The sequence below is a fragment of the Salvelinus sp. IW2-2015 genome, unplaced genomic scaffold (genome assembly GCF_002910315.2).
Source record: "Salvelinus sp. IW2-2015 unplaced genomic scaffold, ASM291031v2 Un_scaffold7913, whole genome shotgun sequence".
NCBI lineage: Eukaryota > Metazoa > Chordata > Actinopteri > Salmoniformes > Salmonidae > Salvelinus > Salvelinus sp. IW2-2015.
In genome coordinates, this window is record NW_019949173.1 from 1 (window position 1) to 10594 (window position 10594).

Sequence of the window (10594 nt, forward strand, 5' to 3'; positions counted from 1 at the left end):
TTGTCTTGTCGTCATGTTTTGCCTTGTTGTCATGTTTATGTCTTGTTGTCATGTTTATTGTCTTGTTGTCATGTTTATGTCTTGTTGTCATGTTATGTCTTGTTGTCATGTTTGTCTTGTTGTCATTTTATGTCTTGTTGTCGTGTTTATGTCTTGTTGTCATGGTTATGTTTAGTTGTTATGGTCTCAGTGGTTGTTTTGCTGTATGTGCTTCACTGGGCTTCTTTTCCATCTTGCTGTGTAACGTTGTCGTAACCATGGATCACAGTGAATCAGATTTCCTGTACGGCTCCATCATTCCCATTTCAACTCTTCATCAAAGTATTGTTCTTCTCCCTTGATAATAGAAGCGTCCACTGACACGTGTTTTCCCCTCTGGTCTCTCTGTTTTTTCAACCATTTTCTGTTGGATTTCATTTTGCTTATTTAAAGAGACAGTTGAGCGAAGCACAGGAAGAACGCTGCCTGCTGGTTCCACTCACAACCTGTCTTTTCAACAAGATCTTACCAGGCATGGTCGGGCGCCTCTTCCCAACACTGTCCAAGCAAGGTGTGGACTGGGCTCCCTCTCCGGCTCACCGTCCGACACACCATCTGCATCGCACTAAAGTCTGCCTGGTTGCTCTCCTCCGCCTCGCCAATCAAATCCACCCTCGGAGCCTCACCGTCACATTCAGTCAAGTCCTCTGGCGACATAGCTTCTTTACCTGTCAGATCCTATAGAACTATGACCTCCCCTATTAAGACTGTTGTACAGCAGGCCCAGTACCCGGTCCAGGTCTCTGCCAGTCTGGTGTCCTCTTCCTCTAAACCTGGAGCAGATCCTGTCTTCATTAAAGGACTATCCACCCCATTTTCTTCCAGGACCACCCCAGCCTCTAATTTACCCTTCAAATCAGTCCTGTCGTCTTCATCCTCCTCCCCTGTCAGAACCATCGCTGGTCTGTCCTCCTCATCCTCCTCCCCTGTCAGAACCATCGCTGGCTTCCTCTGTCCTCTCTCCCTCCCTGTCAGAACCATCGCTGGCCTGTCCTCCTCAACCTCCTCCCCTGTCAGAACCATCGCTGGCCTGTCCTCCTCAACCTCCTCCCCTGTCAGAACCATCGCTGGCCTGTCCTCCTCAACCTCCTCCCTGTCAGAACCATCGCTGGTCTGTCCATTACTTCAGCTACGTCTAAGGGGACCCCTCCCCTCTCTGTCCTCACCAGCCACTCCTCAGAAGCCTCTAAGGGGAAGCCCCTCCCTCTCTGTCCTCACCAGCCCACTCCTCAGCCTCTGCTATGGTGATGGATTAGTTTCTCCCATGAAGTACCCTCTTCTTCTCAGTCCTCCTCCCCGTCTCCCTCCTCCCCCTGCTCCTGTTTGCTCTCAGATAGGTCTAGCAGTCTGCAGGAGAGGATACAGACCACCACTCACGCCGCACTTCCAGTGTCAGTGCAGCTATAAATGAATGAGGCTGAAAGGACATTTAACTCTTCAGGGTACGGAACACTCAAATCAGTGTCCTCACGTAGATCTAACACCTCAACTTCAGTCTACGGCTCTACGAGGTCTCAAACCTCTTCCACCACCTCAGCAACATCCAATATGAGGTSTCAMACCTCTTCCACCACCTCAGCAACATCCAATACAATGACKGTACCTGTATACTCTTTTCTCAGTGTTGCGAACGAGTCCCAAATRAAAAAAGGGCCTGGGTCGCTGAAGATGTCGCCTGCAGACTCTCGCAGGTCAAAGACGGCAGTGAAGTCCCCTCCTTACATCACCCCTCCAGGGCTCACTCTAACCCCACCCTCCTCCCTATCCTCCAATCAGGACATCCTGAAAGACGTGGCCGATATGAAGGAGGACCTGATCAGGATGACGGCCATCTTGCAGACTGACCCCAGAACAGCCAGGAACGTTCAGTCTCAGACCCCTAAAGAGCCTAAGATGGAGGATGAGGAGCCCTTCACCATAGTAGAGAAAGTGAAGGAGGATCTAGTTAAAGTCAGTGAGATACTGACCAAGGACGTGGTGAGTGATAGTCAAGCCTGTAGAGGGAAGGCCTCCGAGGAGGAGTGGGAGGAGTTCTCTAAAGATGAGTTAGAGGAAGCCCAGCAAAGTGCTAAGGAATTCTTTCACCCTCCGTTTGACGCTAACACACTCTCCTTTAGGCCCCAGTCTATGCCCAGTAAAGAGTTGAATTTAGCCAAGGTTGTTGACTACCTGGCCAATGAGATAGGTGCTAGTTCTCTTTCTAAGATGGCCGAGATGAAGAGCAGATATGAGGAGGCAAAAAGGGAAGGGGAGGACAAACAGAAACTAAAAAAACTCAAGATGCCTCCYCCAGGCATGCGTACCTCTGCCTCTGAGAAAGACTTATGTAAACTAGCAGAGTCATATTATGGACCTGACGCCATATTGGAGTCACCAGAGGACTTATCTCATGAGCTGGATAAGAGCCCTCTGTCAGACAGCGGCTTTGAAACCAGGAGTGAAAAGACTCCTTCAGCCCCCCAAAGTGCAGAGAGCACCGGGYCCAAACCCCCCTTCACTGACCCCATCCCCCCCTGCATCACCGAGACTAGGACCGAGGTGGTCCATATCAGGAGCTACGAGCACCCAGACGAACCCTGTGAGGTGCAGATGGAGGAGGCGGCCTCAGCATCGCCGGCCTGCATTGAACCAGAGGCCTCCGCCGCCTCCATCAAAGACAAAGTMAAATCATTCCAGATCAAAGTGTCTGACGACTCTGACTCTGTCGTTAGCAAGACCATGAGGCTCAAAGAGGAGACMCACATCACCACCACSACGCGCATGGTTTACCACAAGCCGCAGCTGAAAGACGGCTCAGAGAGGATCGAGGAGACCATGTCAGTCAGAGACATCATGAAAGCATTCCAGTCCGGAAGGGACCCCTCCAAAGAACTAGCTGGACTGTTTGAGCACAAGGCTGGCCAGGACTCTGTCAAAGGGGATGAACTCACCCCCAGGTTCATTGATAATGACACTAAAGCCAAAAGAATAATGGAGGTTCACATAGAAAAAGAGGGAAACACATTCCAACCAACTGAGGTGATTATCAGGGAGACCAAGAAGATTCCAGACTCTTATTTCTATAAAGGAGACAGAATCCAAGAACTGCCTGATTACGACGAGGCGCAGCAGGAAGGGGAGGAGCTTACTGCCAATGACAGCCGGCCYAGCTCCGCTCAGCTCATGGCCGATGACTCCTACAAAGCTCTCAAACTGCTCAGCCAGCACTCTGTAGAGTATCACGATGACGAACTCTCTGAACTCAGGGGAGAGTCTTACAGGTTCGCTGAGAAGATGCTCCATTCTGAGAAGCTAGACATTATCCACTTCTGATACAGAGGACTCTATGGCTGACCAAACACACCAAATGACCTCAGAGTCGCATGGGGCAGAGAGCGATTACGGTGAGAAGAGGCCCTGCCCAGGAGAGAGTTCACTTTCAAGTCATCAAAGGATACATCCTCTAAGTCAGGTAAATGTTCTCATAAGGATGACAAGTTTGACAAAGTGACAGTGTTGCATTACACCACAGAGCCAGGCAGCCCAAAACATGCAGTGTGGATGCGTTTCACTGAGGACAAGCTGGACAGGAACAGAGAGAAGCTCATCTACGAGGACCGCGTGGATCAAACTGTCAAGGAAGCTGAGGAGAAACTAAGGAGGTCTCTCAGTTTTTCCGTGACAAAACTGAGAAACTGAACGACGAGCTGCAATCCCCGGAGAAAAAGCCTCCAAAGAGAGACCCCAGGGAGACCAGGTCTGGGCCCAGCTCCACCTGTAATAGCCCAGAGAAAACACAGCAGAAAGCCAGGGCAGATAGGGGGAGGAGTGGGGCAAGGGAAGGGGGAACAAACTGTTCAGTAGTACGACTGAGAGGAAGACCTCTAGTCTACCCAACAGTCCAGAGAGAGCTGTTCTCTCCCGCTTCAGTGAGGATACATCCAAACAGCAGACAAAGGCGGAGGAACGGTCTGAGCCAACCGAGGTTAAAGCCTCCTTCTCTAGAGTGAGCTCTGTTAGGATGAAGTTTGAATCAGAGGCTCAGAACCAAGATAASAGTAGTCCTCAGCTAGTACAGTCCACACCCCCAGTCAGCAGGCTGCAGGAGAACAAGCTGCCAGTCAATCAACTGTTCACTGGAGGAAAGACAACTAAAGGGTCTGAGGCCACAGAGGAAGGAAGTCCTTTTAAAAAGATTCCAGAGAAACTCAAAGGACCTGCCTCCAATAGCAGTAAGTCAGTTGTCTCATCAGCTGCCCCAAAACAATCAGGAGACAAACTGACTAATAAGAACCTYCCATACACCACAGCCCAAAAACACCTAACAGGTCAGACTGATAAAGAATCKGAGAAAACAAGCCCATTGAGCCAGGAGAGTCAGGCCATTGGGATCAGTAAGGGTGTAAAGGGCCCYCCATCACATAGTCCTACACATGACACACCCAAGGAGAACGGTGGGGAAGTTGAAAAAGAACACGTTTCTATGAGGGATTCTCCTTCCAAACATGTTGCATCAAGTCCCACAACCAATAGGGTTGCTCATTCTGAGCCTGTGTCTAAAGACCATGGGGATGCACAAAACAAGAATCTTAGAAGAAAGACAGAGTCCCAGATCCCAGTCAGGTCTGTGTCTAGTCACTCAGACAGCGACCAGTCAGAGAAAGCAAAACAAGACACAGTAACTAAGCCATCTGAAAAGACATCCCAAATCCCCATACTAAATAAGAACAGAATGCAGGTCAGCCCAGTAACAAGCCCTACAAAGACAGAAGAACTAACAGACACATCTCTTGAAATATTAGATAATGCACCAAAAGATTCTAACTTGAACAATGTGCGTGACACTTGCACAAGAGAAATACAAGAGAGATTAGCACCAGAGAAAACCACCACCAGAGAAAACTTCAAAGGCATCAAAACATTACCTGTCTATGTGAGTGTCCAGGTGGGTAGGCAGGGAGAGAGAGAGGGCAGAGGAGGAGTACTGTACAAACAGAAACAGCCCTCTTCGCCTCAGGCCAGTCCTGACGATGACACGCTAGAGCAGGTATCTTTCATAGACAGCTCAGGGAAGAGTCCCCTCACCCCGGAGACCCCTAGCTCAGAGGAGATCAGCTATGACCTCACCTCCAGAACACCAGACTCCATCCTGGGCTTCACTCCCTTCCAGCCTAGCCCTATCCCAGAGGTCTCTGAGGACTCCTCAGAGGAGGAGCAGGGCCAGGTATTTTCCTTCAAGGACTTCAGACCAGAGACACCTAATGTCACAGCAGCTGACCTTAAGAATGGAAACCACCAGGCCGGACAGACACCTAAAGACAAAGGAGTAGCATACATCCAGTTCCCTCCTCCGCCTCCCCTGGACTCTGAGCAGTCCAGCCCTGAGAAGAAGAAGAAGACGGGATCATGTGGTTCCTCTGAGGCGGAGATGATGGAGGTCAACCTCCAGGAAGAGCATGATAAACACCTCCTCACGGAGCCCATCATCAGAGTCCAGCCCCCCTCCCCGGTCCCCCCCGGGGCTGACGACAGTGACTCTAGTGACGATGAGTCCGTCTTCCAGCCCATCTCCTTTAAGAAATACACCTTTAAGATCTCAGAAGAAGAGCAGGAACAGGAGATCCAGAATGGGTCCAAATCCCAAAACAGGATCAAAACAGGAAAACAACAAAGAGCACAGGAACGAACAGAACTAATGGATAACTTGTGAAGCTGGTAAAACAGAGGAGTACGACTCTGAACAGAATGGAAACGGACCCCCGTCCATACAGACTGTTCTATTTTCGCCACGACGGCAGAGTTCTCTTCATGACACTGAACAGACTACTGAGATCGACGTCCCTGGATGGGTAATGACATGCAAGGATGAGGATGATGGTCTGTGTGACGATGGGACACTAAACCCTTGCAGCCTGCCGGACAGCAGGAAGGACGTGTGGACCTCAAGACAGCGTGTCCGGTCCTGGCGAACCGCTCCTTCAGTAAGAACCAAACTAGAGGCCATTGAAAGAGGAAAAAACACCCGGAGGAGGAATGCAAAAAGGCTCAAGATAACAGTGATCCAGTTGACATCAAAAACAGATGGGGCCAGCTCTCAGGACCAGAAGGACAACGATGGCTTTTCTGATAGTACTTTAGTTACAAAGCTAGGAGGAAGGCGTTTGACTCTCCGTTTAAAACTGTTGCCTACTAAAGGGCTGGATTTGACCCTTGTGGTTTTTTCCCCTGGTCCAGTATACGGAGGAGACAATGAAGTGGTTGACGCATCAAAGACACGAAGCCGAAGCCGTTTTGGGCTGGCAGCAGAACGACAGGTCACAGGCCAACGAACCAGACACGAACCCCTGCCAGAACCCCCGACCGAGTGATAGCAAACCACGCCAACTAAGCGAGCCAAACCATTCCCCTTCCATGAAGGGGAAGAATGTTTGCAGAATGACTCCGCAGTGGGTGCGATTGACATGAAGCAAGCGGGATAATTGTTGCAGGAAAGACTGCAAGTTTTTGCAGATTGGGTGACATAACTCTGGAAGGGTTGTCAGGGGGCGTAAGGGACTAGGTCAGAAGGTCAGGTGTAATCATGTCACAGAACTACGGTAAAGGCCTCTAAATGAAGGCCCCTGTTAGACCAGCCCCTGAAACTGGGTAGAGGCCCCTATAGAAGCCGCCTGTTGATCAGCCCCTGACTGGGTAAGAGGCCTAATGAGGCCCCTTAGACCAGCCCCGACTGGGTAGAGGCCCCTATGAAGCCCCTGTTAGATCAGCCCCCTGAACTGGGTAGAGGCCTCTAATGAGGCCCTGTTAAGACTACCCCTGACTGCGTAAAGTCCTCTAACATGAGTGTCCCCCTGTTAAGAACTTAGCCCCTGAACTGGGTAGAGGCCCCTCCAGAATATCAAGCCTGACTATCTTTCAGACCCAACTGTCCTGGCAAGTACGATTCGAGCACCAACCCAGCCCCTGGCAGTACCATTCAGAGCACCACACAGCCCTGGCCAGTACCATTTCAGAGCACCACACAGACCCTGGCAGTACCATTCAGTAGCACCAACAACACCAGCCCCTGGCAGTACCATTCAGAAGCACCACACCAAGACCTGGCAGTAAGCCATTCAGAGCACCACACCAGACCCTGGCAGTACCATTCAGAGCACCACACAAGACCTGGTCAGTTACCAGTTCGGAGCATCAACACCAGACCTGGCAGTATCCAATCAGAGCACACACACAGAACCCTGGCAGTACCAATTCCGGAGCATCACAACCAAGACCTGGCCAGTACCATTCAGCAGCACCACACCAAGACCCTGGCAGTACCATTCCGGAGGCCACCACACCAGACCTGGCAGTACCATTCGACATCACAGTCCAGACCTGGCAAGTACCCATTCGGGGAGCACCACACCAGACCCTGGCAGTAACCATTCAGAGCACACACCAGACCCCTGGGCATCAAGAGCATAACAATGCTGCCTCCACCGAAAAAGCAGTGGTGGAGGCAGGCTTTCAGGAGACTGGGATAGACAGGGTGGAGGCAGCCATTGCAGGAGACTGGATGAAGAAAACAGGGTGGAGGCCAGCCTTCAGCAAATACTGGGAGGAAGAACAGGGTGGAGGCGCCTCAGCAGACTGAGGAGAAACAGGAGGAGGCAGCTTCAGCATGCTGGAGGGAGAACAGGGTGGAGGCAAAAGCCTCAGGTGAGACCTGGAGGAGCAACAGGGTGGAGGCAGCCTCAGCAAGCCTTCAGCAGACTAGAGGGGAACAGGGTTGGGAGGCAAGCTATCCTAGCAGCAGATCAGATAACAACAGGTCAGGTGTAGCCCTTAGCAGCAGATCAAGATAACAACAGGTCAGTGGTAAACTCTAGCAGCAGATCAGATAGTAGTTTATTAGTTTACTCCAATTGGGGGATCGGTGGTAGGTGCGGGGAATTAATAAATAGGTATATTCTTTAAAACAAGTAATGTATGTCTATATAGGGTATGTGTATGTAATATATGTGTATATGTAATGCATGCGTGTAATGGATATATATATTTACCCCAAAAAATATGGGGATTGGGAAAATGAAATGCCAGACAATTACCATTGGAAGCAACTTCTTCCGCAAGATTTAAGCTGATCCAACCCCCCAAAAAAAAAAATGAAAATAAAAATAAAAACAGGCAGGTCCAGGTGGAGCCTCTACGCAGCAGATCAGATAACAACAGGTCAGGTGGAGCTCTAGCAGCCAAGATCAGAATAACACCAGGTCAGGTGGAGCCTCTAGCAGCAGATCAGATAACAACAGGTCAGGTGGACGCCTCTAGCAAGCAGATCAAGATAACAACAGTCGTGGAGCCTCTAGCAGGCAGATCAGATAACAACAGGGTCAGTGTTGGAGGCCTCTAGCAGCAGATCAGATAACAACCGGTCAGTGGAGCCTCTAAGCAGCAGATCAAAAGATAACAACAGGTCGGTGGACGCTCTAGCAGCAAGATCAGATAACAAACAGGTTCAGGTTGGAGTCCCCCTCCCCCTCCCTCTAAGCAGCAGAATCAGATAACAAACAGGTCAGGTGGGAGCCTCTAGCAGCAAGATCAGATAACAACAGGTCAGGTGGAGCTTCTAGCAGCAGATCAGATAACAACAGGTCAGGTGGAGCCTCTAGCAGCAAGATTCAGATAAACACAAGGTCAGGTGGAAGCCTCTAGACAGCAGATCCGATAACAACAAGGGTCAGGTGGGAGCCTCTAGCAAGCAGATCAGATAACAACAGGTCAGGTGGGAGCCTCTAGCAGCAAGATCAGAATAACAACACGGTCAGGTGGGAGCCTCTAGCAGGCAGAGTCAATAACAACAGGTCAGGTGTAAAGCCTCTTAGCAGCAGATCAGATAACAACAGGTCAGGTGGAGACCTCTACAGCAGACAAATAACATACAGGTCAGGTGGAGCCTCTAGCAGCAGATCAGATACAACAGGTCAGGTGGAGCCCTCTAGCAGCAGATCAGATAACAAACAGGTCAGGTAGGTAGCCTCGTAGCAGCAGGATCCAGAATAAACAACAGGTCAGGTGAGCCTTAGCAGCAGATCAGTAACAAAAGGTCAGGTGTAGCCTCTAGCAGCCAAAGATCAGATAAACAACAGGTCAGGTGAGCCTCTAGCAAGCAGATCAGATAACAACAAGGTCAGGTGGAGCCTCTAGCAGCAGATCAGATAACAACAGGTCAGGTGGAGCCCTCTGCAGAGATCAGATAACGAACAGGTCAGGTGTTAGCCCTAGCACAAAGATCAGATAAACAAACAGGTCAGGTGGAGCTCTAGCAACGCAGATCAAGATAACAACAGGGTCAGGTGGAGCTCTAGCAGCAGAACAGATAAAACAGGTACAGGTGGACGGCCTCTAGCAGCGATTCAGATAACACAGGTCAGGTGTAGCCTCTAGCAGCAGATCAGATAACCAACAGGTCAGGTGGTGCCTCTTAGCAGCAGATCAAAGATAACACAGGTCAGGTGTAACCTCGTAGCAAGCAGATCAAGAATAACAACCAGCCAGGTGTAGCCTCTAGCAAGCAGATCAGATAAAACAGGTCAGGTGTAACCTCTAGCAGCAGATCAGATAACAACAAGCCAGGTTGTAGCCCTCTAGCAAGCAAGATCAGATAACAACAGGCAGGTGGTAACCTCTAGCAGCAGATCAAGATAACAACACCAGGTGTAAGCCTCTAGCAGCAGATTTCAGAATACACAACAGGTCCAGGTGTAACCTCTACCGCAGCAAGATCAAGATAACCGCAGGCAGGTGTAACCTCTAGCAGCAGATCAGATAACAACAGGTCAGAGTGTCAGCCTCTAGCAGCAATCAGAATAACAAACAGGTCAGGTGTAGCCTCTAGGCAAGCAGATCAGATAAACAAGACAGGCCAGGTGTAAACCTCTAGCAGCAGATCAGATAACAATCAGGTCAGGTTAGCCTCTAGCAGCAGATGCAGATAACAAACAGGTTCAAGGGTAGCCTCTCTAGCAGCAGATTCAGATAACAGCAGGCAGGTGTACCTCTAAGCAGCAGATTCAGCATACACAGGTCCAGGTGTACCTCGTAGCAGCAGATCAAGATAACAACAGGTCAGGTGTAGCCTCTAGCAAGCAGATCAGATAGACAACAGGTCAGGTGTAGTCTCTAGTCAGCAGATCAGATAACAACAGGTCAGGTGGAGCCTCTAAGCAGCAGATCGATAACAACAGGTCAGGTGGAAGCCTCTAAGCAGGCAGAATCAGATCAACAACAGGTCAGGTGGAGCCTCTAAGCAGGCAGATCAGAATAACAACAGGTCAGTGTGCCTCTAGGCAGCAGAGTCAGAATAACAGACAAGGTCAGGTGGAAGCCCCTCTAGCAGCAGATCAGAATAACAACAGGTCAGGTGGAGCTCATAGCAGCAATCAGAAATAACAACAGTCAGGTTGGAGCCTCTAGCACAGAATCAGATAACAACCAGGCGCCAGGTGTCTAGGCCTCTCCGCAGCAGATCAGCTAACAATCACGGTTCAGTGTAGCTCTAGCAGCAGATCAGATAACACAGGTCAGGTGTAACAAC

The 10594-nt window shown here is 50.1% G+C and overlaps 2 long non-coding RNA genes and 1 pseudogene across 4 annotated transcripts; all 3 read left to right on the top strand.

Annotated features, from left to right (window-relative positions):
• The first annotated feature begins 347 nt into the window (after positions 1-347).
• The window catches only part of LOC112079415 (ankyrin-3-like), a 26243-nt pseudogene continuing 15996 nt past the window's right edge, over positions 348-10594 (top strand).
• On the top strand, positions 7804-8674 carry LOC139027179 (uncharacterized). Of its 2 annotated transcripts, none has more exons than XR_011479232.1 (3): positions 7804-7828; positions 8271-8309; positions 8613-8674. It is a non-coding gene; the product is annotated as an uncharacterized lncRNA (long non-coding RNA). The 2 variants fall into 2 exon arrangements; XR_011479233.1 differs by lacking the exon at positions 7804-7828 and adding an exon at positions 8208-8229.
• On the top strand, positions 8758-10144 carry LOC139027180 (uncharacterized). 2 transcript variants are annotated; one of them, XR_011479235.1, is made up of 5 exons: positions 8758-8777; positions 9187-9225; positions 9427-9466; positions 9798-9835; positions 10125-10144. It is a non-coding gene; the product is annotated as an uncharacterized lncRNA (long non-coding RNA). The 2 variants fall into 2 exon arrangements; XR_011479234.1 differs by lacking the exon at positions 8758-8777 and adding an exon at positions 8856-8903.